The following is a 25434-nucleotide window of genomic DNA, read 5'->3' as shown; positions in this document are numbered from 1 at the left end:
CTATCATCTCCTCAGGAGAGCCTCTCAATGTCCTCTCCCTTGCAGGTCTGGTAAGCTCCTGTAATCTCTTACTAGGAGGTCTGGGGGTACTTGACACTACTCCCAGGTCTTTCAGATCATTGCCCAACAACACCCTTCCTGGGACTTCAGATTGTACACTCACAGGTATCCCGACAGTCATTTCATTGCACTGGATGAGAGCTCGTAATTGGGGAAGCATCTGCACAGGCCCTTCAGCTAACTTGGTGTGGCGTTTGGGTGCCTTAGCAACATACTCCACCTTGAAAAAAGATTTGTCCAGCACAGTTATGCTGGCCCCAGTGTCTCTAATGGCAGGGGTTTCCTGACCATTGACTAGGACACTGTCTTTATAATACTCTTTAGTATTAGGAGGGATAGAATTATACACATCTAAATGCTGCTGTTCCCACAACCCTAGAGATACTAAAGATACACTAGCTGAGACTCCAATGGGATCTTCAGCTAGTAGTTGAAAGTTTCCACTGGCCATATGTACTTCCTCCTCTGGAGCGAAGCCTAAGGAGACAGTGTGGACCCCTGAAGGTTTACCTTTACATCTGGGATCCCCTTTCACATGATCAGTAGAGCCACAAACATAACATTTTCCAAATGTCTTTATGAATGGTGGCTTGTTCTGACCTCCTTCTGGTCTGGGACCAGAAGGTGCACTAGCCTGATTAGGGTTTCCTTGTGGCTTACCCTTTGAATTTTGTTTGGTGCCCTCTTTGGAATTGGAATTATTTGAATTCTCTTTGTTGTCTTTCTTTGGCTGCTTTCCCTCATCCTTTTTCTGAGTCACCCCTGAATACTTGTGAGTAGCCCTGTTGGAAACCCACAAGTCAGCAGCCTTAGCTAGTTTCTTAGAATCTAATTCTTTTGAATCAGCCAAGCGCTGTCTGAGCTCAGGAGAGTAGGCATCATAGATAGACTCCATCATGACAAGATTTCTCATTCCTTCATAAGTGTTAACTCTATAACCCATAATCCATCCCTCTAAGTTCTTCAAACACTCATTCACCCAAGTAGCAAAATGGGTACTATCATGCTTTTTGAGGGTCCTAAACATCTTAAGGTACTGGGAAGGAGTCTTCCTAAATCTAGCTATCAAAGCTAGCTTTACACATTCATAATCCATCCTACCCACCTCCCCCAACTCCATTACCACATCAGATGCAACAGGGGGGAGCCTAGAGAATAAACAGGGGATCAACTGATTCCCTGTGATATCCTGGAGGCCATGAATATATTCAAACATAGCAAGCCAATCTTATACATCCAACCTAGGTTCACACATACCCACAATCTCTTTAGGCATCCGGGGTCTTTTTGGACTGGAAGATCTAGAAGATTCGGGGAGAGAAGCATTTTTCAAAGACAATTTCTTCATCTCAACCTCATGGTTGAGCTCCATTTCTTTGAGCCTTAGTTTTTGATGTCCCTTTTCATTTTGGGCACTAATTCTTTTGAATTCAAGTTCAAGTCTCATTGTTTCTAGAGAGATAAATTCAGGACTTAATTTGGGACCTGGTAAGGGTCCAGTAGCCATAGTTTGAGGCCTTTGAGTAGGTAGAGGGCCAGAGGGGGTGACATTGTTATCCTCCTCTTCCTCATCTGTTTCAAAAATAACATCTTCAACATTATTTTCCTCAAGATTTGCTACATTTGCTGGAGTAGGGGCCTCTACAACACCACTATCCAGACTTTGTTTCTCTAACAGTCTATCAATCATTTCTAATTTGTTGCCTTTGACAGGAAGACCTTTCTGTCTACACAGATCCCTTAAATAATCAGCAGTATTAGTAAGGAGGGTCTCCTGGCTGTAACTTTCCATAATTTTGACTTCTGTTTAAAATAAACTTGTTGTGATAGTTAGCCGTGTGGTTATTTGAACAAAGCACTAGCAGAACTCTAAAATGTAACTCCAATACTTTTATACTCACCACTGTACACCAGTGTTATGCAGAATCCTGTGCAGTTCCCTTAGGGAACACTACACAAGATTAGGAACACAGGTGAGAGCAATAGATCCCCTTTGGTATCAGTCTGTACCACAAAGATTTAGTTGGTAGCTGCGGCTGAGCAGTCAGACTTATATCAAGAGGGAGATGAGCAGTATTCAGGGTTTACACAATAGGCCCACTAGACTATGGAACAAGTAAATACTGACCAAGGCTTTGTATTAAAAAGTAGTTATATATTCATTTTATACACTTCTAATAAAACACATGTATCACAGTCATCAAGCAAGTTAAATTAAGTCAAAGGAAAAATATGCACACTCCCAAATTAAATTGTAGACCAAGTGAACCAGAGTGAAAACTGAGCAAAACAGCCCAGTGCCAATTACACACAAGGGATCCTCTAACAATTCCTCACAAGGGAGGGAAAGCACAAGTTATATAGAAATGGTTTCTTACACACCCTAGCAACACTTCCCATCAGTTTGTGACCCAGTTTAAGCAAGGCAGTGCATTAGTATAAGCAATACTTAAATGGAAACTGAGCAAAAGGGCATTTCACAAGGTTTGAAAATGGGAAGGAAAGGGTAGTTAAAAGAAACAGGTGCACCAACACAGTTCTCAGTGAGAATCAATCTAAAGAAGGCAGATCTATCAAATGTGACCAGGGTCAGTAGGCCTGTGCCAAAGTCAGTTGGTAAAATCCTTCCCCTGTGGAGTGCACATGATCCCGCAAAATCCCAGGTGCCATTCAATCCACTGTGCCCACACAACCACCCTGAGAAAGTGCCCTTGGAAGTGCAAATTTGTGTGCATCCCTTAGAACTAAAAAGACATGCCACTTTGTGTTTCCAAAAGAAACACATTGAAGAGGGAGGACACCACTACCACTATACCAACCATTTAATGGAATCACCCCTTTGCCACCAAAACCATCCCATATGACTAACTAACATACCTGTCAAATCCAGAAAGAATTGAAACATCATGCCTGAGTTGCAAGCCAAACATGGCCTCCAAAAGTAACATGTCCACTAAATACAAGAAGAACAATGGCATGTTCCTGTACACATGTCCTAGAATGTCATTGATGCGCACAGACATGTCCCTATTGTGGGGTGTTGAAAAGCAGTGCAGCAATGATCCACATGTCACAGAATTTGGCAACATGAACACAATAAACCCCATACCAAAAGAACAAATGACAAAGAGGTAATTGACAATTGTGACAAAGAGGGCGGCACACCAGAATGGCCACATCCAGAAATGCAGCAACTAATGGAGCCATTCCATAAGTATCAAGATAAATGCACATCTTACCGGTCCCCTGGGCATGCAGTCGACAGTCAAAATTCATCCAAGGAAATAGCCATCATTCTCTGACAGAAGAATCTGTAGAAAATGAAATAAATGAAAAACAGTGCAGCCAACACATCCATGCACCCATAAACTCAAGACCCACGTGCCCCCCTCAGTGACATACAGCACATGAAAACAACAACTCACAAGCATCAGTGAACATGCTGCATGAAAATGAGAAGACATCAGATATGCAGATAATTGAGCCCCCAAAAAAGCAGGGACACCCCTGGAATAGAAGCAATGACATTACAAGGCTTGCTGCCACCAGTGTAGTATTGGGACAGTGCAGTGAACACAGTCATGGGAGCCCATGATGCAAAATACAAGAAGGCCAGTACACAAATACATCTCGCACTCCAGGCAGAACCATGCTTGGGGTGCCATTTCACAGAGGCCGATGTCAGACTGGAAGGCTGGGCACAGAGGCAACTGCCCTGGAAGACATAAACAGACATGACAAAGCAATGTGATACTGCAAGCAAGGATAAATGTACGAAAAAGGTACGATGCAATGGGAAAGTGCAAGGTCAATGCACACTTCTTTGTGACAGCATACAATTGGTCCAATTGTGCATTAAATTCAATGCATCTGTACCATGCACCCAGCTGCGGTCAACTTGAAACTGCAAACACCATGGTGCAGGATGCATGGGACATGCACGTGAAAACACCAACACTGCACAATGTAGTGTGCCGGTTCACAACATAGCATCCAAAAAAGTTCATCAATGGTTCCATGGTTGTGGATTGTTGGGAAAGCCTGACCAAGAGAGGCCAAACGTGCTGTCTAACCATTACCCACACATATTGCAAGGGATGTAAAGTGTCACTCAGTACACATGTGCAAAGTGCAATGAGACACACACCAGCACAACCATCAACACCTGTCTCAGGCCATAAACAGCTGGCCCTGCCACCCACTTCCACCACCCAAGAAAGGCCCACTCAGATAGAACTCCCAGAATTAGGAATCTGAAACCTGTGGCCCCACCAATCCATAAAAACAACACCATGCCCTGACCTCTGACCAGAACCACACTTTATCACAAGAGAAAAAGAAATCAGAGTGCAACACAGCCAGAAGTGAATCGTGAGAGGAAGCAAGGGAAAGGGAAAAACAAACAATTTAAGCTAAAAACGGCAACAACAAAAAAGCAGAGAGAGATGCCACTACTCGTGACGAAACCCTTAAAAATGGGAGTGCCCAAAAAACAACAGGGGGGCACAACTTAAAGAACTACTTCCAGTTTAGCTCTAAAAGTTCGAGTAGAAACAGAGTGGAACTTTCAGATGAGGAAATCCTGCAGGCGCTTCAAGAATGCTGGCCGCAAGTCAAATGTAGACGAACCGAGGAAGCACAAGTCTTACCGCACAAGGACTCGATAGAAGCAAGAGAAGTACCTCAGGAGTCAGAGCTGACTACCAAGTCGTGAGATGAACCTAGGCTCCAAATAATGGTGAAAGATCCGCAGTTTGGCGAATAGCATGCGACTCCCAAGTCGACTAAAGAACCAATCGAAGAGCCTAAAGGGGTCATAGAAAGTGGGTCTAAAAGGAGAAGAGCAAAAATTAATAGGGTCACGCGGCAAGAAGAAATCCCGAGTATTTCCTCGGAAGACAATGAATCGAGCCAGGAGAGAAGCCCCAATACACATAGAAATCCACTGCTCCAAAAGTCGAATTTGGAAGTGGAATTAGTAGTAGCAAAGGTGGTGAATGGCAATGAGAAACTGAGCACAATCGAAATAACCAACGAGAGAATTACGGGACGGGGTACATTTGAAAGCTCCAGGAACAAGATATTGACGTTAACCCCGAGTGATTCACGTAATCGGAGAGCCTCACTGGATTGTCCGAGGGGGCATTCTACTCACGGTCTTACAAAAAACTCGGGACAGAAGGACACGTCAAGTGATTGGCGACCTGAAGCATCCTTAGGCTTGACAGCATCAGAGACATCGGCTAAGAAAGCAGACATCTTTTCGATAATGTCATCGATCACCATAGCCCTATCGCCATTCATGAAACTTTATGAATCAATCAGTGAAAGCCTTAAAGATCATACCTCAATACAGGCTATGATGAATAGCAAACTGATCTTCTTGGAGGCATTCATTATGGTAAAAGAGAAAAAATTAACAAACTTTACATCAACTGAAAATTGCAGTATTTTGGACTTAACTGCAAAGCCTGTTGGGCCATATCCAATGGGAGGTAGTAAGTCTGTCAGTACGCAAACAGAAGTTACAATTGAACTGACAAAAGAGACAATGAAAGAGACAGTGAACGGAATACCACGAACAAAACACCAAGTACAAAAAACTTTAGACCAACTTTTCAAGGAATAGAGGATAAATAATACGGACCATCAAGAGAGCGAAAAGGATAGAAAAGACCTGAATAAGCACCCAGTAGGAGACACACCATTGGGAGACAAAAAAAATTAACAACATTGACAATCGACCTGAGGGACAACGGTTAGATCCAAAAACAAGACCCAAAAGAAGGGAGAACGCTGAAGAGACAACTAATAAATCGGCAGACAACGGATGAGATCAAGGATCATGAGGATCAAAGCACGAACACTACAAAAGAAAGATCTATTAGCCCAAGTCGGGGTGAATCGCCTAAAACGATAGAGGACTTTCTGGAAGATGAAAACATGATGAATCTGAGCCAACACCTTAGTGAGAACAACAGTCCGGCCTCAAGTGCATCGAATACGACGCATCCTAAAGAAAAAAGTCTACCAAGACGACACCGTTCAAGCAAGAGAGCTGAAGTCGAAAAGGACCAGGGCCTTCTTACCCCAGATGAGCGACGTAAGAAAGTGACAAAAAAGACAAAGCGAGAAGAGGAGGCCAAAATAACATCTAAGAAGGAAGAAAAAAGAGACCCAAGGAATGACCCATTAAGATCAACTTTTCGACCAGAGGAGAACTTAGGTACACATAGAAAAGTGCATTTTGTTACGAGAACAGAGCAATACCACAAGAAGATGAAACTCGTCGATAAAAGAAAATGGATCTTAAAATTGGAACAGATCCCTGGTAACGACGATGACGTAATTCTAAATCGTAGGGCAGTTTTGGAACTTTTGGGTTACGTCCCGCGCCTAAGGAGAATCAGGACAGAAGATTTTCTCATTGTAGACCCGAGTCATCGGCATAACAAGCCAATAGCGCACTTGTACATTGCGTCTGAAGCAGTGTACGAGTCACTAAAAGAAGAAACAAGGGCCCTGTTGAAATTGGGGTACGACATCACTGAGTCTACAAGCGCATCGGGCTACGAACCTAGTAAGAAAAAAAAAAAGTCGGACCCTTACAACGCGGGCCAACAAGAGAAGGATCTGAAGTGCCCCAAGAGACTAGACCACCAATGAAAAGAACCCGGGACCTATCCCACGAGAAAGGAGGCTCAAAAATGGGGTGGACACAGGTGGAGCAAGAGGAAAAATCGCAGGGCCATAGAGCGATAAAAAAATACAGAGAAGTTACAAGTAGACACGGACTGACAAGCAGAAGTTCGGTTAGAAAGCAGTCGCCAATATCATACCAAGAAGGTCGAAATTCCACGATAACAAAAACCTTCACGAAAGACAAGGACGTAGAAAAATCAAGTGCGGCCACAGTAAAAATGACAAAGCAGGGTATTTGGTCCTGGTTACCTAAAGTCCTGTCGAGGGAGACAAAAAGATAGCAACCCCGGTCCAATGAGCCCACCCTTAAAACAAGTTTGACAACGGCAACAGTAAAATCACACATTCGGTTGGGCTCTTGGAATACTAGGGGTTACTCCCATTTGATGAGAAAAGGGGACATTGCGCTTGCGGACTATGAGATTCTCTGCTTGCAAGAAACTTGGCTCACAGAGGCCCCAATCTTGGAGGGATACGAAAGAACCCTAGCGCCGGCAAAGAAAGGCAAACTGGGAAGACCGTCCTCTGGAATATTAACTGCGTGTCGCCAAGGAAGTGGCATCACTTTAGAAGCAACACTCATAAAGAACTCTTCAATCTTGATGACCAAAGTAACCTGGTCCTTTGAGAATGATCAAAAAGTAACGAATTTACCGGTTATTATTATTAACACTTATTGGAATCCGGTGGCGATAAGCGATACAGAGTATTTGGACATGATAGAACAGGCCATTGACGTCGCACGAACGGAGCACTTGACCCCATACCTCTTGATTTGTGGCGACATCAACGCCACCTGCCCAACGTCAAATAAACATCAGAACACGAACGGTCGTGCAGCTCAAAGAGGAAAGGAGTGGTTAAAACTAATGACCTTGCGCGATTTTCACAATCTGGACATAGTATACCCAGACCCAGAACGTATAGCAACGTGGTCCAGAGACACAATCAGTGCCACGATAGATTACATTTTCGTGACAACAGCATTTTTATCTGTAACGGCATCATTTGTAGTCAAAAAGATGTCAGCTAGCGATCATAATCTGCTAGCTACAACGTGGCTGACGAAACAGACCAAAATAAAATGCACAGTCACAGCTGAGTGTGAATAACCAAACAACAAGATTGAAAATTTCAGCTGTAGCGATATGCGAGATCCAAGCAAAGTATCAATCTCAGTCCCATGTGGCAGCTACTGAACAAACTGATTATTTGTCCTCGTTAGAAATTTATAAACATCAGACTCGAACAAGAAGTTCACAACGGAATACCAACCACGATTATGATAAAAATCTGGTGACAAGGAGAAAAGAAATGCGTTGACTAAAACGACAAGCTAAATTGAAGGGGACTCAATCGGCGATAGTGAAGGCCACAGAAGCAAACCGCTAAAACAAAGCGTGGATAAAAGATCACTGACGTATACTTTATCAACAAGACGCAGAGAACATTCTAAAAGCTATGTCTCTCACTAACAATAGAGAGTTTTGGCAGTTGTTAAAATCAGCCACCTCTACAGGTGAGCCGGCCTTCATATAAAATATCAGCGCATCTACGTGGTCGAACTTTTTTGAGACCTTATTCCAAGCATCAGTAACAACAACAAGCGAGAGGATTAGGCAGGAATCCTCGAAGTAGGTCAACATCGGTAACATCGATGACATCACTGATCAAATAAAGAAACTGAAAAATTCACGGGCCCCAGGCCCAGACGGCATCACAAATGTGGACCTTCAACTGTTTAAAACAGAATGGGCAAAGCTCCTTAGCAAAATCTTCCAGAGATGTGCAACGTTGAGATCTATTCCGCCATCCTGGAAAACAGCAATTGTGGTCCCTATATACAAGAAGGGAAATAAAGAAGACCAGAAGAACTACAGGCCAATCGCCTTACTCGATTGCATCAGGAAGATATTTGGGTTACTTTCACTGAAGAGATTTAACGAATGGGCTAAACAGGCAACATGCAGGGACCACCTACAAACTGGCTTCAAAAAAGGCACAGGAACGTCGGCTAATATTTTGGCGTTAAGCAGAGTGTTAGAAGGAGGTCCTCGATTGTTTATCTGTTTCATCGACTTGACTCCGGCATTTGACAAAGTGGAACGCCGTAGTTATGGTCAAAACTGGAGACCTGGGGTTGCCCATCGTGCCCATTAAATCAGCAAGGGCTCCTTTCGCCTGAAATACCAACAACAAGAGGAGTCAAACAGGGGTGTCCCCTTGCTCCGGCGCTCTTCATTGCATTTATGGGTGACCTTCAAGAGTCAAGTCAAGTGGTACATTGTTTTCCACCTAAATTGGGAAACTGTCATGTAAACAGATTGCTTTACGCAGATGACTTGATCCTCATGGATTACACTTCAGTGGGCCTGCAACGTCAACTAGCCAACTTATCCGAATATACAAAAACCAATCACCTAGAAATCAACGAAGAAGAGACAAAATTTCTTACTATGGAGAAAAATGTTAAACGAAGTGAACACATTTCTGTAAATCTCGAAAGTCATCCTGTGGAAAAAGTGAAAGAATTCAAATACATGGGGGTAATTTTAGACAGTTCACAAACGGAATTGGCAATGCAGCACCACCTAAAAGCAACGACCAAGAAGCTAACAGCACAAGCAAAGGCCATTAACAGAAAGTTTGGTCGCTTCTCGCTAATTCCAGTTTTGGACTTTTACAAACAAAAAGTGGTCCACACTCTTATGTATGGAGCAGATGCATTGCTAAATTTACCGTTGACTGTGTGGCCAAAATTGGGAGCGACTTTCTGGAGAACGACGTTAGGCCTCCCAAATTCCACATCTGTGACGATAATAAGACAAGAACTAAGTTTATTATCATTGGGAGGTCTAGTGAGAATTAATACTCTGATGTTATACCCCAAGTGCATAATGTCTGATGAATCAACAATACTGAACTTAATTCTCAAAGAAAGCAGGAGCGGCAAAAATAAGACGCTCATGGCTTGGTTTAAACAAAACCAAAAGGTACTGGCCACCACGGAATGTGATGAAGACACCCTAGTAAGAAATCCAACTAAAATTCAAACAAGACTAAAGGAGCTCGACTGGATACAAACTCAAGCAGCAGCAGCACAAAACAAATTGACACATCACTTACCGTTTAACATCAGGAAGTATAATGAACTGCAACCATACGTCAAAAAATTCCCATGTAGGCAAGCGCGCGACTTGTTAATGAGAGCAAGGCTGAACCTTCTACCGACTAATGAAGTCTTGGCGATCAGAAGAGAGTCGTTGTCTAAGGATTGTCGCTTTTGCAAGGGGTCACCAGAAATTGAATCAATCCGACATCTACTCTTGTCATGCCCTTGCACACGCCAAATAAGAACAGTGCATTTGAAGGGAATATTCTCAGAGTTCGAACTTAGTGATCCAGACGTGTGCTGGGCTAAACTGATAGCAGGAGACAGAACCTCATGTCAACTAGCGGCTTATAAGATCCTAGAATATATGAACAAGACGCTCTTTCAGCCGCTTCGGCCAACAGACACTCTGTGATCCCTTCATCTTCTCTTCCTTTAGCATCATGAAAAGACTTGAGTAGACAAGTAGTGTTGTTTTGATTGGTACAAGCAATGCACTTCTTCTTCTTTTTTGTTAAAATCTTTTAGATTAAATCAAATAAAACATTTTTAAAAAAATGTAAAAAAAGTGCAGCATAGCACAACAGAGAAAGAGAGTGACAGTGAGAGGGAAGGCCAAGTTAAAAACACATCAAGGGGTACACAGCCTGGATTGGAGATGGCCAATGCCATGGCACTACACCACAGTAGCTGTGGGCATAGCTGAGTTGATTGAGGGAAGAAGATAGTGGCATGAGTACCACTTAAAAAACCATTCTGGCATGGTAGCATGCAAAGCACATATACATGAAACTTCCACATGCAACAAACACGGGGTACAATGACGCATGCTGAAAGGCAAGACAGTGCTCATGCTTACCCGCTAAATTAGCCAGCATGGTGTGAATCCTGCATCACCTTCACCGGGAACTTTGTCTCCGAATGAGTGACAGGAGGGTCAGTGCCTGACAGAGGGCATGGGGAGCATGGACGTGAAAGGTGCAAGGTGTCTCCCCCGGTACAGCAGTCACTGCCTCATTAGGGAATACTGAAACAACATGTGACAATACATTACAACAGGCATAATTAAGTACCATTCAAACAGCACACATGTGTGATGATTCAATGAACCCATAGTTATCTGTTCATGCCATCCTGAGCACCACCATGCGAACATGCAAGTTGACCTCCCTCTGCATGCCTGCATGTCCACCACTGCAAATGTCATTGCCTTGAAAGGGCACCTGCATAACTCAAGTAAAAAATAAACAACACAAAAAAATAAAAAATAAACCTGGAAAGGCAACTCAAAAATAACATGCCAACATCCAGGCCTGGGGTCTACATAAGGGACAAAAAAAAATCAAAAATGTCCATCATGGATGGGTGAAGGGGGAGGGGAGCAGAATGCATATCAACGTCCATCCTTCCCAAAAAAAAAATATCCCCTCCATGGGCTCACGGACCGCACGGCTACAGTGGACCATGAGGCATGTCTGTGCTGGCACCCCCATCCTGCATTGAATTTGTAGGTGGACGTGTTGCTGGAGGCTCACCAAGCAGTGCCCTGGCCTGGTCCTCAGTGGCAGCCGCCATTCGTGACACTGATGAATGCACCAGAAGACTGAGGGCTTGGCAGTCACTATGTACAACCTCATGCGTTGCACGGAGTTCCTCCAAGATTGTCTGCCTCAATGCTTACACCTCCAGATGGGACAGTCTTCTGGTGGTTGAATGTTCCTCACAGATTGCAGCCCTGTGAGCCAACAACTCATGCCTCAGGGCATCCCTGTGTGCCCGACCCTCTGCAAGCAGGGAAGCCTGCAGACACTGTAGATCTGCCCGTCAGCCCCTGATGTTGGACTCCATGAACAGCCTGTGGGAGCAGCATGTGGACCGCATGATCTGCAACTGTTGCTCCACCTGTTTTGCTGGGGGGATCATGGAAGTGACCACCCTATCTATGCCCTTAGCCAAACTCTCAAAGGCAGTATCCTGTTGGTGTGTGGAATGCAACATCTGCTCCTCCCACTCTGTCTTCCCAGCATGCACATGTCCCCCATGTGTGCGGGCCCACTCCTGCCTGATGCAAGGGAGCATGGCCCTAGCTGTGATGCCCCTGTCCTTGGCTGTAGGGCTGCAACACTCCCTTGCACATCTGTCCCAGGACCAGAAACCATTACATGGGAGGGTGGCCTTGGAGCCGTAACCACCACAGACGGGCGTGCCACCACTGACTGGCCTTGTGAAGGCACCTGACTCCCTGCAAACTCACGGGCCCCAACTGCTCCACCCATTGGTGAAATCACCTCTGCCAGCATTGAGGACTGCACATTTGGTTCAGCATCAGAGCCAGTTGAGTCCAAACAGTCAGATGTGTCTGCAGCATGTCTCAGGATGGTCTGTAGCACCAGTGGGTTCTCGCGGCCTGCCACGTCACATCCTCCACTGGTGGTCTGAAGCACCACAGACTCTTCTTCATCCTCCTCCTCCTCTGCATCTGGTGCATCCTCACCTGCACATGAACAGAAAAAGACATGTGGAGCCATGTGCAACGTGTCTACAGTAAACATGTGTATCACATTGCTGTCATGCAACAAAATGCAGGGCATGTCACCATAAGAAATCCAGCATCCACACACTATGGACAACAAGCTTTCTGAGCATGGCATATGCAGACTGGCAGCACAATTCCCTGCTCAGGGCCATGCTGCCAGTGGACACATTGCCAACCAACAAGGTCGTTAAGACGCACATTATGGCCCATGGTGCCGCAAACTGTTGACTAATACCAGTGAAATGGGCATGGACATGTGCCTCTTTGACGTGCAATTACATCACATGGCAACAGGCAGACACACATATCCATATCCAAGTCTGCATCCATCACACAATGTGAACATGCCGTATGTCTGGGAAAAAGGAAATAGTCCCAGGTGATGTATGGCTGTAAGAGTACCGCCTAAGCAAGGACTGTGAAGTGGAGAGAGTAAGTCAATGGAGTTGTAAATAGGAACAAGGTACAGTGACCCAAAAGAGGGAGCAGGGCATGGACCCATGTAGTGTGGGCTGAGTGTGGGAGGGTAACAGGGAGCAGGCCTCACAACGATTTGTCTCAGGAGTCATTGCCACTGGGGCAGCAGGGATGTGCACAGTCTGGACATATGCACACTCACTCAGAGCACGCCATAAAACATGTTGGGTGTCATCTTGGCTGTTCTATGTGGCATGGCAGCACATACGTACATGTGTGAATATAGATTCAATACCCAGCATGGCATGAAGTCTAACTAGGATTTCGGACACATGCACATGTCTAACAGAGCAGAGTGACTCACATCAAGGATGCAGCAAAACTGTGCACGTTGTGGTATCATTCTGCAGATGTTGGGGGTATGCTAGTGTGGGATGAGTACTGTCACATGGACATGTTCAACTGATGTATAACACATGGTTTGTATCCACCCTTGGATTGTCGTTTGCTCCAACAGTCAAGTTTAATCATGTAGAGGTACATATTGACCTCTTTAAGTTTGTTCGTAAACTTAAACTTAAGAAATATTTTGCAACCAAAGCACCCACAGATTACATCAGAACTATGAAAATACCAAAAAGTGACATGACTATGCAAGAAATTGAGAACATATATGTGTTAAGATCATTGACTGAAACTGAAGACTACGAAATAAGAAATGTACTACAGGAACTAAAGATCAGAGCGGGCACATTGTCTATCAAAGAACTTAAAACAAAATCCAAATTTGTTTCGCAATTAGCGAATGCTAATGTGATATGATATGATATGATATGGCATTTGTAACGCGCCTATACACAAGTGTTTCAAGATAGACACTTTTCACAAGGCAGTTTCTCAAGAATTGTATGCTATTTCGGAAAAAGAACTTAAGTGCCACAGAGGACTAAGAATGGGTAAAAATAACTTAACACAGGCGGAAACACTTGCTCTTAAACAACTGACTACAGATACTTCAGTGGTTATAAAGGAGGCAGACAAAGGTGGAAATATTGTCGTTTTGGAATGGGAGGATTATCTCCAAATGGCATATAATCATCTTTCCACATCGGGATGTTACAAAATATTGACCAACAATCCAACACAGGATATTGTCCAACAATTGGAAGAAGCCATTAGTATCTGGCACAAAAGAGGACTCATCACTGACCAAGAACAAGAATATTTCAAAATCAAAGAACCTGTAACTCCAACAATATATTTTCTACCCAAGATTCATAAACAGTTTACATCAATACCGGAAGGCAGCCCAATTCTAAGTGTAATCGGATGGGCAACAGAGCACATTTCTAAATTTTTAGACAGTATTCTTAAACCAAGAGCGAGCCTTCTTCCTTCGTATTTGAAAGATTCAACTAGCATTATTAATACATTTCAGACACTGACATCGCAAGACAATTACATATTGGCCACTCTTGACGTAAGGGCCCAATAAACCTCAATTAAACATAAATGGTCGATCTCTACCATTGACTATACTTTTAGGAATAACTCGGCTTCTGTCTACCAACAAATCACAATGATTAAAGAAATGTTACAATTAACATTAGACTACAGCATCTTTACTTTCAATAATACATACTACCAACAGGTAAAAGGTGTGGCCATGGGCACAAGATACGCTCCTGCCCTGGCCAACCTATTTATGGGACTTTTTGAGGACCAGGTAGTCTATAAAGACCAGGACTATGAGAGCAGGGTTAAGTTATGGACGCAGTACATAGATGATGTCTTTATCATATGGGAAGGAACATCAGAACAATTATAAGAATGTACGGAGAGAATTAATACCAATGATTTTGGGATTGAATTTACAGGAACCAATGATAGTAACCAGATTAATTTCCTTGATTTGACCATACATGTTGGTGGAACCCTATTGGAAACCTGGACATATAGAAAAGACACAGAGGTCAATTCTACGCTGCACTTAGGCAGTTGTCATTTCATGCCTATCATTGACAATATACCATATGGAGAATGGGCCTCATTACGAGTATGGCGGTAAGGCAACAACGGGGCTGGTATCGCTACCGGCACCGTTGTTACCATACCACCATACTACAACTTCTGCTTAAGGGTGCCCATGCAGCCACCTGGTCTGACCACGTGGCCGTACCGGCACCCGTAAGCAGAACTTGATGGTAATACTGTACCGGTGCTACCACCCTCCCCATTCCCATTGAGCCCTATGGGGCCGAATGGGGATGGGAGTCCCTTGTTACCGGCATCTGCGAATGGGCAATTACCGGGTCCGCCAAACTCGCCATGACCCGGTAATTGCCCATTCGCGGGTGTCGGAAAAAAATGGATACCGGCAGCAGCCGTGCCTGTAGTACAGGCACGGCTACCGCCAGCCTCGTAATGAGGCCCAATATGTCAGAGCGAGAAGAAACTGTAAGAAACAAGAAATATTTGAAAGTGAAAGTCAGCTTCTAGGACAATGCTTTCATCAAAGGGGATACTCCGCAATCAGTACTAGAACTGCTTACAAGAAGGTCAACAAGATGGACAGAGAACAAACAGTAACAAAAATGAAACATCAAGACAACAACACATTAGTTTCACCATTAAATACAGTAGCAATCACTTCATTTTAAGGAGAGTACTTACCAAATACTGGCATTTATTGCAATTTGATGACCATATCAAACAGTATGTTGCAGAGAAACCGACCATCATTTTCAAACGTGCAGAAACATTAAGAGCAAAAGTCAGTCCATCATTGCTACCAGATATCAAGACCACTTTCCTCTGAGACAACGTCAGCAGTATTGTGAGACATTTGACAATCAGTATCTAACTATGAGTTCACTTCCCTCTGATCAAGCATTGTCTAAGTATTTGCGAATCATGCGTAGTTCGATGTCAACATTGTTTAGTGCTACAGGAATATTAAAAGGTTGTATAAATATAAATCCATATCATGAAAACACAAGCTCACAAGATCTCTATTTAGTCACTCTTGGGGGTCATGCTACTACTATCGACAATGAACTAACATTGCGAGTACCAACTGCACCAACAAACACGGAGAACCAATATGGTTTTTTATATTGCACCTGCCGCCATTCAGTGACGATTAGCAATTTGTAACCTGTTGTGCAGTAATCTAGCACAGACATGTTAAGAATGTTAACGGAATGAGTATACACAACACGGGACCTTAATTACAATCTTTGGGTTACATCAGTAACCACTTACTGAATGTAAATAGCATAGAAGATCAAATTTGAAAAAGTTCTGCAACAGGCTAATTTACCACAGATATAATTAGTAGTGCATTAAAACATTTGAAAGTGGATGAGTACCGCATTTGGAACTGCTTTATATATAAAAATATACAAGCACTTTTTAACAATATTAGTCATCGCAATGAGTAAATGCATGTCTTTCTAACATGGCGGCCTCTGTTCATAATTAGAAAGGCCGCCCCAAAGGAAGCATGCCGTTGTCATGACAACGTCGACTAACGCATAGGGTTGTCACAACAACGTATACAACTAGGGAAGAACATGGTGCCGGTGTTGTATGCTATCCTGCGGGCCATGGTAGATTGAGGGAGGCAGTGTTCGGCTATCTTCGGAGTCACGCCCACTTGTTGGCTACAGCCATACATACAGTGCGAAATGAAAATCTAATGTTATAGCCCACCTTCCAACATCTCTGTTCAGGGATTGGCCAGTGTCCTCCAGCGTCCGTGCAGGATAGCATACAACACTGCCCTCAGAGCTACCAGGTTGGCGTGAGCTACCAGGTGGGCGTTGTTGTGGGCGTTGTTTCAGAGCCTTCACTCTCTCATGGGAAGCCGAATATCATACTGTATGGTATAATATACAGCTTCCCATGTTTGTTTTTTTTTAATACTGTGCAAAGTCTGGGAGCCTAGCATTCGCTCAGTTGTACATTTGTGCATGTTATTATTTTAAATTGTATAATCATAAGAAACGTTATACTGTGCAAAGTCTGGGAGCATAGCATTCACTCAGTTGTACATTTGCGCACGTTATTATTTTAAATTGTATAATCATAAGAAACGTTGTACTGTTACAGTAGATGGGGCCCTTAAACTTTTTTTATGGCATAATTAACCTATGGGGCGGTTAAACATTTTTTATGGCATAATTTAATTAATTAACCTTTTTATATTTGATTCCAACATCAAAACATGAGCAATCACTGCAGGAGCCTCTCTTAAGGATAAAGGGAGAGGTGGGGCTCGGTTAGTCACACAACTCTGTCATAATGCAGGGGGGGGCACAGTAGGGTCTCCCTTCAGCATATGTTATTGGGAAGGGCAGTCAACAGTATTTTACGTAATTTTTGTTAAGCTCCCTGTTCACCCCCGGCTTGGTAAACTGTGCACACGATCACACACTGCTGCAAGTGACTGGTATGGGCTGCGCTATGTCATGGATACAACACCATTGGGTTAATGAGGCTCCAAGCCCCTCCCTGAAATTTTGGGCTGTTCGTATGGGGATGAAATGCAGACTAGTGAGAGTCTGCGTAATTACTTTCCTATTGTCCTCAGCAGTGCTGTCCTTTGGCATGCATTCAGCCATCACGCACTACAATGGGGCATTTCCAACTGAAAGCCCCCCTTCCCCTTACAGCTACAACTATCAATTCTGTGTCTGCTTCCTGCTTCCTGCTTCTAAGACGGATCTTTGTTTTTACTGTGCCCCCCCCTAAATGATTACTTTTGTATTTCGACACCATTTTCACCCCATATATATGCGGGGAGAGACACCAGCAGTCCCCCTACATGTATTATGGTAATTCACATCCCCTGTCTCCCTGGGGTTAACTCACAATGACACAAGTGGTCATCCTGTTATACGTTTAATCTGGTCCCTACAAATGTATCGGCATCACCTATCTCCTCCCTGGACACCGCCATACCTTTTCATTGTGGGGGTGCATGATATTATGGCCTGAACGCACCTATGGTAATTCACATACCCTGTTTTCTGGGGTTAACTCACACTGACACAGGTGGTCATCCTGTTTTATGTTTACTCTGGTCCCAAATGATGTAGAGGCACCACCTAGCCCTTCCCTGGATACCTCCATACCATTTGATTGTGGGGGTGCAAGATATCATGGCCTGAATGCACCTATGGTAATTTGCATCCCCTATTTCTCTTGGGGTAATTCACACTAACACAAGTGGTCGTTCTGTTTTATGTATAATCAGGTCCCAACCAATGTAGATGCACCATCTAACCTCTCCCTGGACACCCCCATACCTTTTGATTGTGGGGGGTGCAAGATTTCATGGCCTGAATGCACCTATGGTAATTCGCATCCCCTACCTCCCTGGGGTTAACTCACACACGCACATGTGGTCATCCTGTTTTATGTTTAATCTGGTCCCAACCAATGTAGATGCACCATCTAAACCCTGCCTGGACATCCCCATACCTTTTGATTGTGGGGGTGCAAGATAGCATTGTATGAGCACACCTATGGTAATTCGCATCCTCTGCCTTCCTGTTGTAATTTACACTGACACAAGTGGTCATCCTGTTTTATGTTTAATCTGGTCCCAACCAATGTAGAGGCACAATCTACCCCCTCCCAGAACACCCCCATACCTTTTGATTGTGGGGGGTGCAAGATATCATGGCCTGAACGCACCTATGGTAATTCGCATCCCCTACCTCCCTGGGGTTAACTCACACTGACGCAAGTGGTCATCCTGTTTTATGTTTAATCTGGTCCCAACCAATGTAGAGGCACCATCTACCCCCTCTCAGAACACCCCCATACCTTTTGATTGTGGGGGGTGCAAGATATCATGGCCTGAACACACCCATGGTAATTCGCATCCCCTACCTCCCTGGGGTTAACTCACACTAGCGCACGTGGTCATCCTGTTTTATGTTTAATCTGGTCACAATCAATGTAGATGCACCATCTAACCCTCCCTGGAGACCCCCATGCCTTTTGATTGTGGGGGTGCAAGATATCATGGCCTGAATGCACCTATGGTAATTCGCATCCCCTACCTCCCTGGGGTAATTCACACTAGCGCAAGTGGTCATCCTGTTTTATGTTTACTCTGGTTCTAACCAATGTAGAGGCATCACCTAGCCCCTCCTGGAACACCCCCATACCTTTTGATTGTGGGGGTGCAAGATATCATGGCATGAATGCACCTATGGTAATTTGCATCCCCTATTTCTCTTGGGGTAATTCACACTAACACAAGTGGTCATCCTGTTTTATGTATAATCTGGTCCCAACTAATGTAGATGCACCATCTAACCCTTCCCTGGAGACCCCCATGCCTTTTGATTGTGGGGTGTGCAAGATATCATGGCCTGAATGCACCTATGGTAATTTGCATCCCCTACCTCCCTGCGGTAATTCACACTAGCGCAAGTGGTCATCCTGTTGTATGTTAACTCTGGTCCTAACCAATGTAGAGGCATCACCTAGCCCCTCCCGGAACACCCCCATACCTTTTATTTGTGGGGGGTGCAAGATATCATGGCCTGAATGCACCTATGGTAATTTGCATCCCCTATTTCTCTTGGGGTAATTCACACTGTTTTATGTTTAATCTGGTCCCAATCAATGTAGATGCACCATCTAACCCCTCCCAGGAGACCCCCATGCCTTTTGATTGTGGGGGGTGCAAGATATCATAGCCTGAACACACCTATGGTAATTCGCATCCCCTACCTCCCTGGGGTTAACTCACACTAGCGCACGTGGTCATCCTGTTTTATGTTTAATCTGGTCCCAATCAATGTAGATGCACCATCTAACCCCTCCCAGGAGACCCCCATGCCTTTTGATTGTGGGGGGTGCAAGATATCATGGCCTGAGTGGCTGGCCAAGAGTCATCAGGGGATTGCCCCTGTGTGCCGTCATCATGCTGGCTGCATGGGGACAGGTAGGGGGAATGAAGGTGGGCAGTGGGGGGACCTACAACAACATCAGCATCCCCTACATCATTGTCCGAGCTAGCTGCAGTGGCAGCAGTCTCCCCAATCGTGCTGCTTCCTGCAGACCCAGTGCCTTCAGTGGGCACCAGTTGGTGGATGTTTGTCGCTGGTGGTACCGTGGTGCTTGACTTGGTGCACATCTGTGCCCTGGCCTGTGTTGTGCTCGTAGAATTTGGCTGCTGTGGGGGTTTGCTTTTTGCAGCAGAGGTGGAGGGTTGGTGTGTTGGGACTTCGGGCCTGGCCTTCTTGGCAGGTGTGGTGGCAGTGTCTTCGTTGGCACTGTCCGAATGAGAGCCTGTGGTGGACCAAAGGAGGGAAAGGGTTAGTGATGGGTCTGCGGACATTGAGCAGGCATTGTGATGACTGCATTCATTTTGATTACTAGATGGTGCACATTGGAGGCAGTGACATACAGGTTGTCTCCCTTTTAGGTGGTAGAAGCATGGAGGCATGTGGGTGCCTACAGTAAGGGTGTGCATACTGCATGTGTACAAGGTGGAGGTCAAAACTGCCTGGAGGCAGTCTTCTGCTAATGTGTCGCGTTAACCCTGTTAGGCAACATTGCACTTCCCAAAATTCTGGACTTCAGTGAGTTTGGCATGGCTTGATTTAAGGCACCTACCTGCGTCACTTGATGTCGGGGCTCCTCTCTCCATTTCTCTGACCCCCTCTATGCTCTCTGTGCCAATGGTTGCGGCACATATCTCCTCCCACGGCTGCAATTTTATCGGTGACTCTGCTCCTCCACCAGTTGCCATGCCCAGGTTTCTGTTTGCAGACTGTATACTCCTTACGCGGAGCCTTAGATCGTCCCACCTTTTCCTGCACTGTCTTGCATGGCGGGGAGTTGTGCCAACTGCACTGACCCTCTGTGCTACTATGGCCCATATGGCCTTCTTTCGTGCTATCGCCGGTCTGGTCATCTCTGTCGAGAATACTACGTCGGCATGTTCTTGTAGTGTTTCAGCCAACATGTTGTGCTCCTCCCTAGAGAAGCGCTCCTGTCGCAGCCGATCTCCACTTTTTTTCACAACTTTAGGCATTCTGAGTATTGATGGATGTAGGTGAAGGTTTGTAGAGGTTGTGGGGGTCAGGTGTCCACTGGTTGAGGAGGATGGCAATGGATTGTGTTTTAAAGATGGCCGCCATGCTCTTTCCCGTTCCTGTGCGGTGACGCAACTTCCAGATCCGCTTAATTACGTTCACCGCTAATAGCGGTTCCTGCTATTTGCGGTCACTGCTATTAGCGGTGATCGCTAATATCGATGGCTAGAGTGGCGGACGTGCTATTTGCACGGCATACGATGCCGGTAAGTGGCGTTTTTTGGATGTTACCGGCATGGCGGTGATTACATTACCGGCATGGCGCAATGCTCGTGCCCGAGAAGTCGTAATGTACCGCTTTTAGCAGTATCTGTCCAGCACGGACACGTTAGTTGCGCCATGCCGGTAATGTCCGTCACTTACCGCCAGGGTCGTAATGAGGGCCATAGTCTTTGTTCTTCTGCCTGTTCTCTTATTTCTCTTGCTGCTTCTGGTATATCTGTTCTCGTCGCTCTCTACTCTTCCTTTTCTACTCGTCTTCTTTCAATCTCTTCTCTCATTCCTTGTCTTTTCTTTCTTGTTCATCCTCATCTTCTCTTTGCCTAACTTCCTCAATACTTTTCCCATCTATTTTAAGTAATATCTGTCCTCCCATCCATTCGTTCTGCACAAGCTCTGTAACGTCAGCTTTATCCGTCTCTCTTTTCCATCTCTTAATCTCCCTGTCTATTTTTGTTGACAAATTCGACCGCTCACTCCTTTCTTCTTTGTCTTGTATGATCTTATAGATCACTTCTTTTCTCCTTTTCTCCTCTGGGTTATCGTCACTACTGTAAGCGTGGGGTTCATATATCGGATTACTATACCTCTTCGCCGCTTTAAACTCCTTTAAAGGATATAACCCTATTTCTTCTGTATTAGCACCTTTTGCTTCGGACGAGGTAAGGGGAGCTGAGGGCTCAACACCTTCCTCCTTACGCTTAACCATCCACTCTTCAGGTGGCGGATCTTCTCTTTCTTCTTGGTACATCTTCCAGAGCTCTAGAATCGCTAATCTTTTCTCTAATTTCTTCCCAGTGTATGCAGCGTGCAAGTATGGGGTCATGTGTTACCGCTTTTGACAATGATCCCCCCTTGTGACCACGGCATGAACATTTTATCTGCCGTGCCTTTCACCCATTCCGCACTATACTGTTTGAGCTTGGGCATGTGCTTTGGTAATGGTTTGCATAAATGCATAAGAGGAGTGTGTCCCATAATGACAAGACTGACTTGACTGTCAATACTTACCAGACTGTTAAATAACTTTTATACTTTTGCTTAAATCACCACCTTTTCAACATTTAAAACAACAAATATGAGCACGTACCAACAATCGCTGCTCAAGCCTCCAATTTCAACAATTTACCTTCTGTCTTATTTGATATATCTATTTCCTTGATTGGTGCCAATCACTTCACTAAGCCTCAATCACTGTTGGTCCTCAACTATTTCAAAAATAAATTCTCACAACTTCTATCGCTTTTCGATATTTTTACTCAACAACATTCAGACTAGTCGACATTACACATTTATAAACACTGTGATCACCTTATCTCTCTCGCCTTTATTGTATACCCTATACAGGGATTGAGATGTCACCTTATATAATCCTGATTACGTGATATATGTTTCTGCTTTAACCCCATTGGGATTTGAGACATCTCCTTCTGAAACTCCCTTGAGTCAGGACTCCTAGGCGCTACCTTTTCTCTTCAAAATATTTCCTTTTACTCAAAATATTATTACAATGCCATCCCCTTTATTTGCCATTCACCTTAGTCTACTCACCATTCGTTAATTGACTTGAGGCCTTCAGTATCGACTCCTCCTTCAATCAGACCACTTTGAACGTCCGTGGCATCCCTGGAAACCGGGCAGGGATTCCATCAAAGGGGGACCAGCCCACCATTTCGGTTCTTCTTGCAAATTTATTTCTATCGGCCGCTCCCCACAGGAAACCCTGTGATCTTCTGGCTAATGGCAGAGGATGCCCGATCGTCCGAAACTCTGGAGACAAACTAGTTTGGATCTTTTTCAACCATCTGCACCGGTACCACGTGAGCATATGACTCTTTAGTAATGTGCATGCAATGGATGGGGTTGCAGAATAATTCCTAGTCCAAATAATCAAACCAACTCAGGAAGATGGCAAAGGTACTGTTTTGTTAACAATTATCCAAAACAGGGAGGTTATAACAGACATCAACGGACGTTCGCTCTTGACGATTGTCTCATAAAAACATCCTTATATGCAAATAATACGTCAGACGTGATGTCATACTGCATGGCAAATAATAGGAAACCTATCAAAGGCTGTGATAGGCTTAAGGGAAACAACTAAGTATACATTGCATATGGACTAGGATTGTGATTTGCTGCCCACTGTCAGGTGGACAACTTATGCCTACCTCTTAAAAAATGTAATCAGTTTATCATTGGTCTTCAAACTATAAGGCCCTTCGTTATATGGCCCTCTACAATTGGTTGGCACGCTCGTGCCATGTCTGGAACATTCGGTTCACTTAGCAGCATGTAAGCTCAAACCCAGGTTCCAGGAGGTGGACTAGACATTACCTCCCCACCCAATTAGCCCAGCATCTCTCATCACCCATGGCTTCTGCCATGAAGATTGTTTTTGAACTTGGCCTTGCAAAATATCCTTGTCTGTGGGACTATGGACTGGGAGTGCAGGCTCTCACTATCGTTGTTCTAGGACTCCAAGCTGAACTCTATTTCCATCCTTGGCTCACGTGACAGGAGACCGCGATTTGGCCACTTTTTGCAGCAAAGAAACAAAGTGATAGGTCGACCACTCCTACCTTACCCCATTTTGCAGCAGCCAACATGACCTCTGACCCTTTCAGTACAACTCACACAAATGGAACTGATGTATGTGTTATTATTGTGTTACAATGCAATAATACTATTATGTCCATGACACTAAATCATAGATATGTACTGTGAATCATTTAAAATTCCAATCCAAAGACTATGTGATTGTGCACTTCTAACAGGCAGGGGACCTGGGTAATTGTTGTGCAGGCCAATGGTGGTATGTGGGTGGGAGCATATGTATTCTCTGTCTTTGCATCAGGTGGTGTGGGTTTTCTTGACTGTATTTGTGCTTCTTTTTGTCACTTTGGTGTGGTGCATTCTGGCAAATGTAGTGATTTTCGTATTGGTGTACAGAATGGATGTTGTTACGCATGCACTGGATCATTTTCTTCAATTGAGACACACCTGTCAAGGCCTTGCACTCACTCATGCTATTACTGTGTTGCGCCTTGATTTCCCCCTCTACACTTGCATGTTCAATGCACGCACAAGCAATAGTAAGTTTGTCTTCCATTACCTTTTTTATAATTACTTGTTGTACTATTGTAGCAATTATTGATCCTTGCTATAATTCATGGTCTACCTTACCCGTTACCCACCCTGTCTGCCCTCTGTGCACTTTCAGGGTGTTTTGCTAATTGCATGAGCACAGAATAGTTGAACAACAAATAAAGGAATGCATACACTGCGCACAGCCACTGCTGATCGGTGTTATACGTGCCCATAATTCAACAGTGCACATGCCCTTGTAGTTACATTCACCCAGCAGCCAGTTACGCTGTCCACTGTGACGTGCCATGTACCCAGGCAGCGTGGAGTTGTGCAGCACCATGGAGTCGGGGGTTGAACCAGGAAATCTGGCACACACCATCTGCTCGTTCAGTGAGTGATAGAGTTTTCTGTTCCGGTAGACTGCCTCCACAGCATGCCTGGCCACCAGCTCCACATGTGTTCAGTCCAATACACCTATGATATAATATGGGATTTAAAACGCGCCTATAGACATGTGTTTCAAAGGGAAGACAAAGACAACGGTTTTACTAGGTCAGGTGACATTGAGATCGCGCAAGTGCAGGGGAGGGGGAAAGGGAAAAGTGCGCGGGAGGAGGTGGCAGTGCAATACATAGGATCAACAGTAAAAAATTAAATACATTAAATAAAAACAATGGGTAAAAGTGCAGCCAGCATGTGGCAAGTGCAGGGGTAAGTGCAGACATCAAGTGTCAAGAGCTGGTAGGGGACTGTAGGGATACAGAAACAGCCCCCCAAGTGCAGGGGTTGCCCGGGAGGCAGTGCAGGTGCATGTGTGCAACTGGCAAGGGAGGGGACCTGGGCCCGAGATCAGAGGGTGGTCAGGTGACCAGTGCAGTTTCTGTCAGGATTTCAGCAGGGGAAAGGAGGAGAGAAAGCAGAAACAAAGAGGAAAGTCTTGCGGTGCTTCCGGAACCAGAGATGGTTCTCCTCAAGTTTCAGGGAGGCTGTTCCAGAGGGAGGACCCCGCCGACGAAAGAGATCTACCACCAACTCGTTGCTTGGAGAAGCGACTGACCCTGAGGGAGTCGGAGGCGGATGAGCGAAGAGCTCGAGAAGTAAGATATTTAGGAAGAGAGAGTTGAAGGTATTGAAGCCCAAAGCCTCAAAAGGCCTTGTGGACAATGCAGAGGGTT

Source organism: Ambystoma mexicanum, chromosome 7q, assembly GCF_040938575.1.
Source record: "Ambystoma mexicanum isolate Mex_15411 chromosome 7q, UKY_AmexF1_1, whole genome shotgun sequence".
Lineage (NCBI taxonomy): Eukaryota > Metazoa > Chordata > Amphibia > Caudata > Ambystomatidae > Ambystoma > Ambystoma mexicanum.
The sequence above is the reverse complement of the archived record's forward strand: the minus strand, read 5'-3'. Positions refer to the sequence as shown.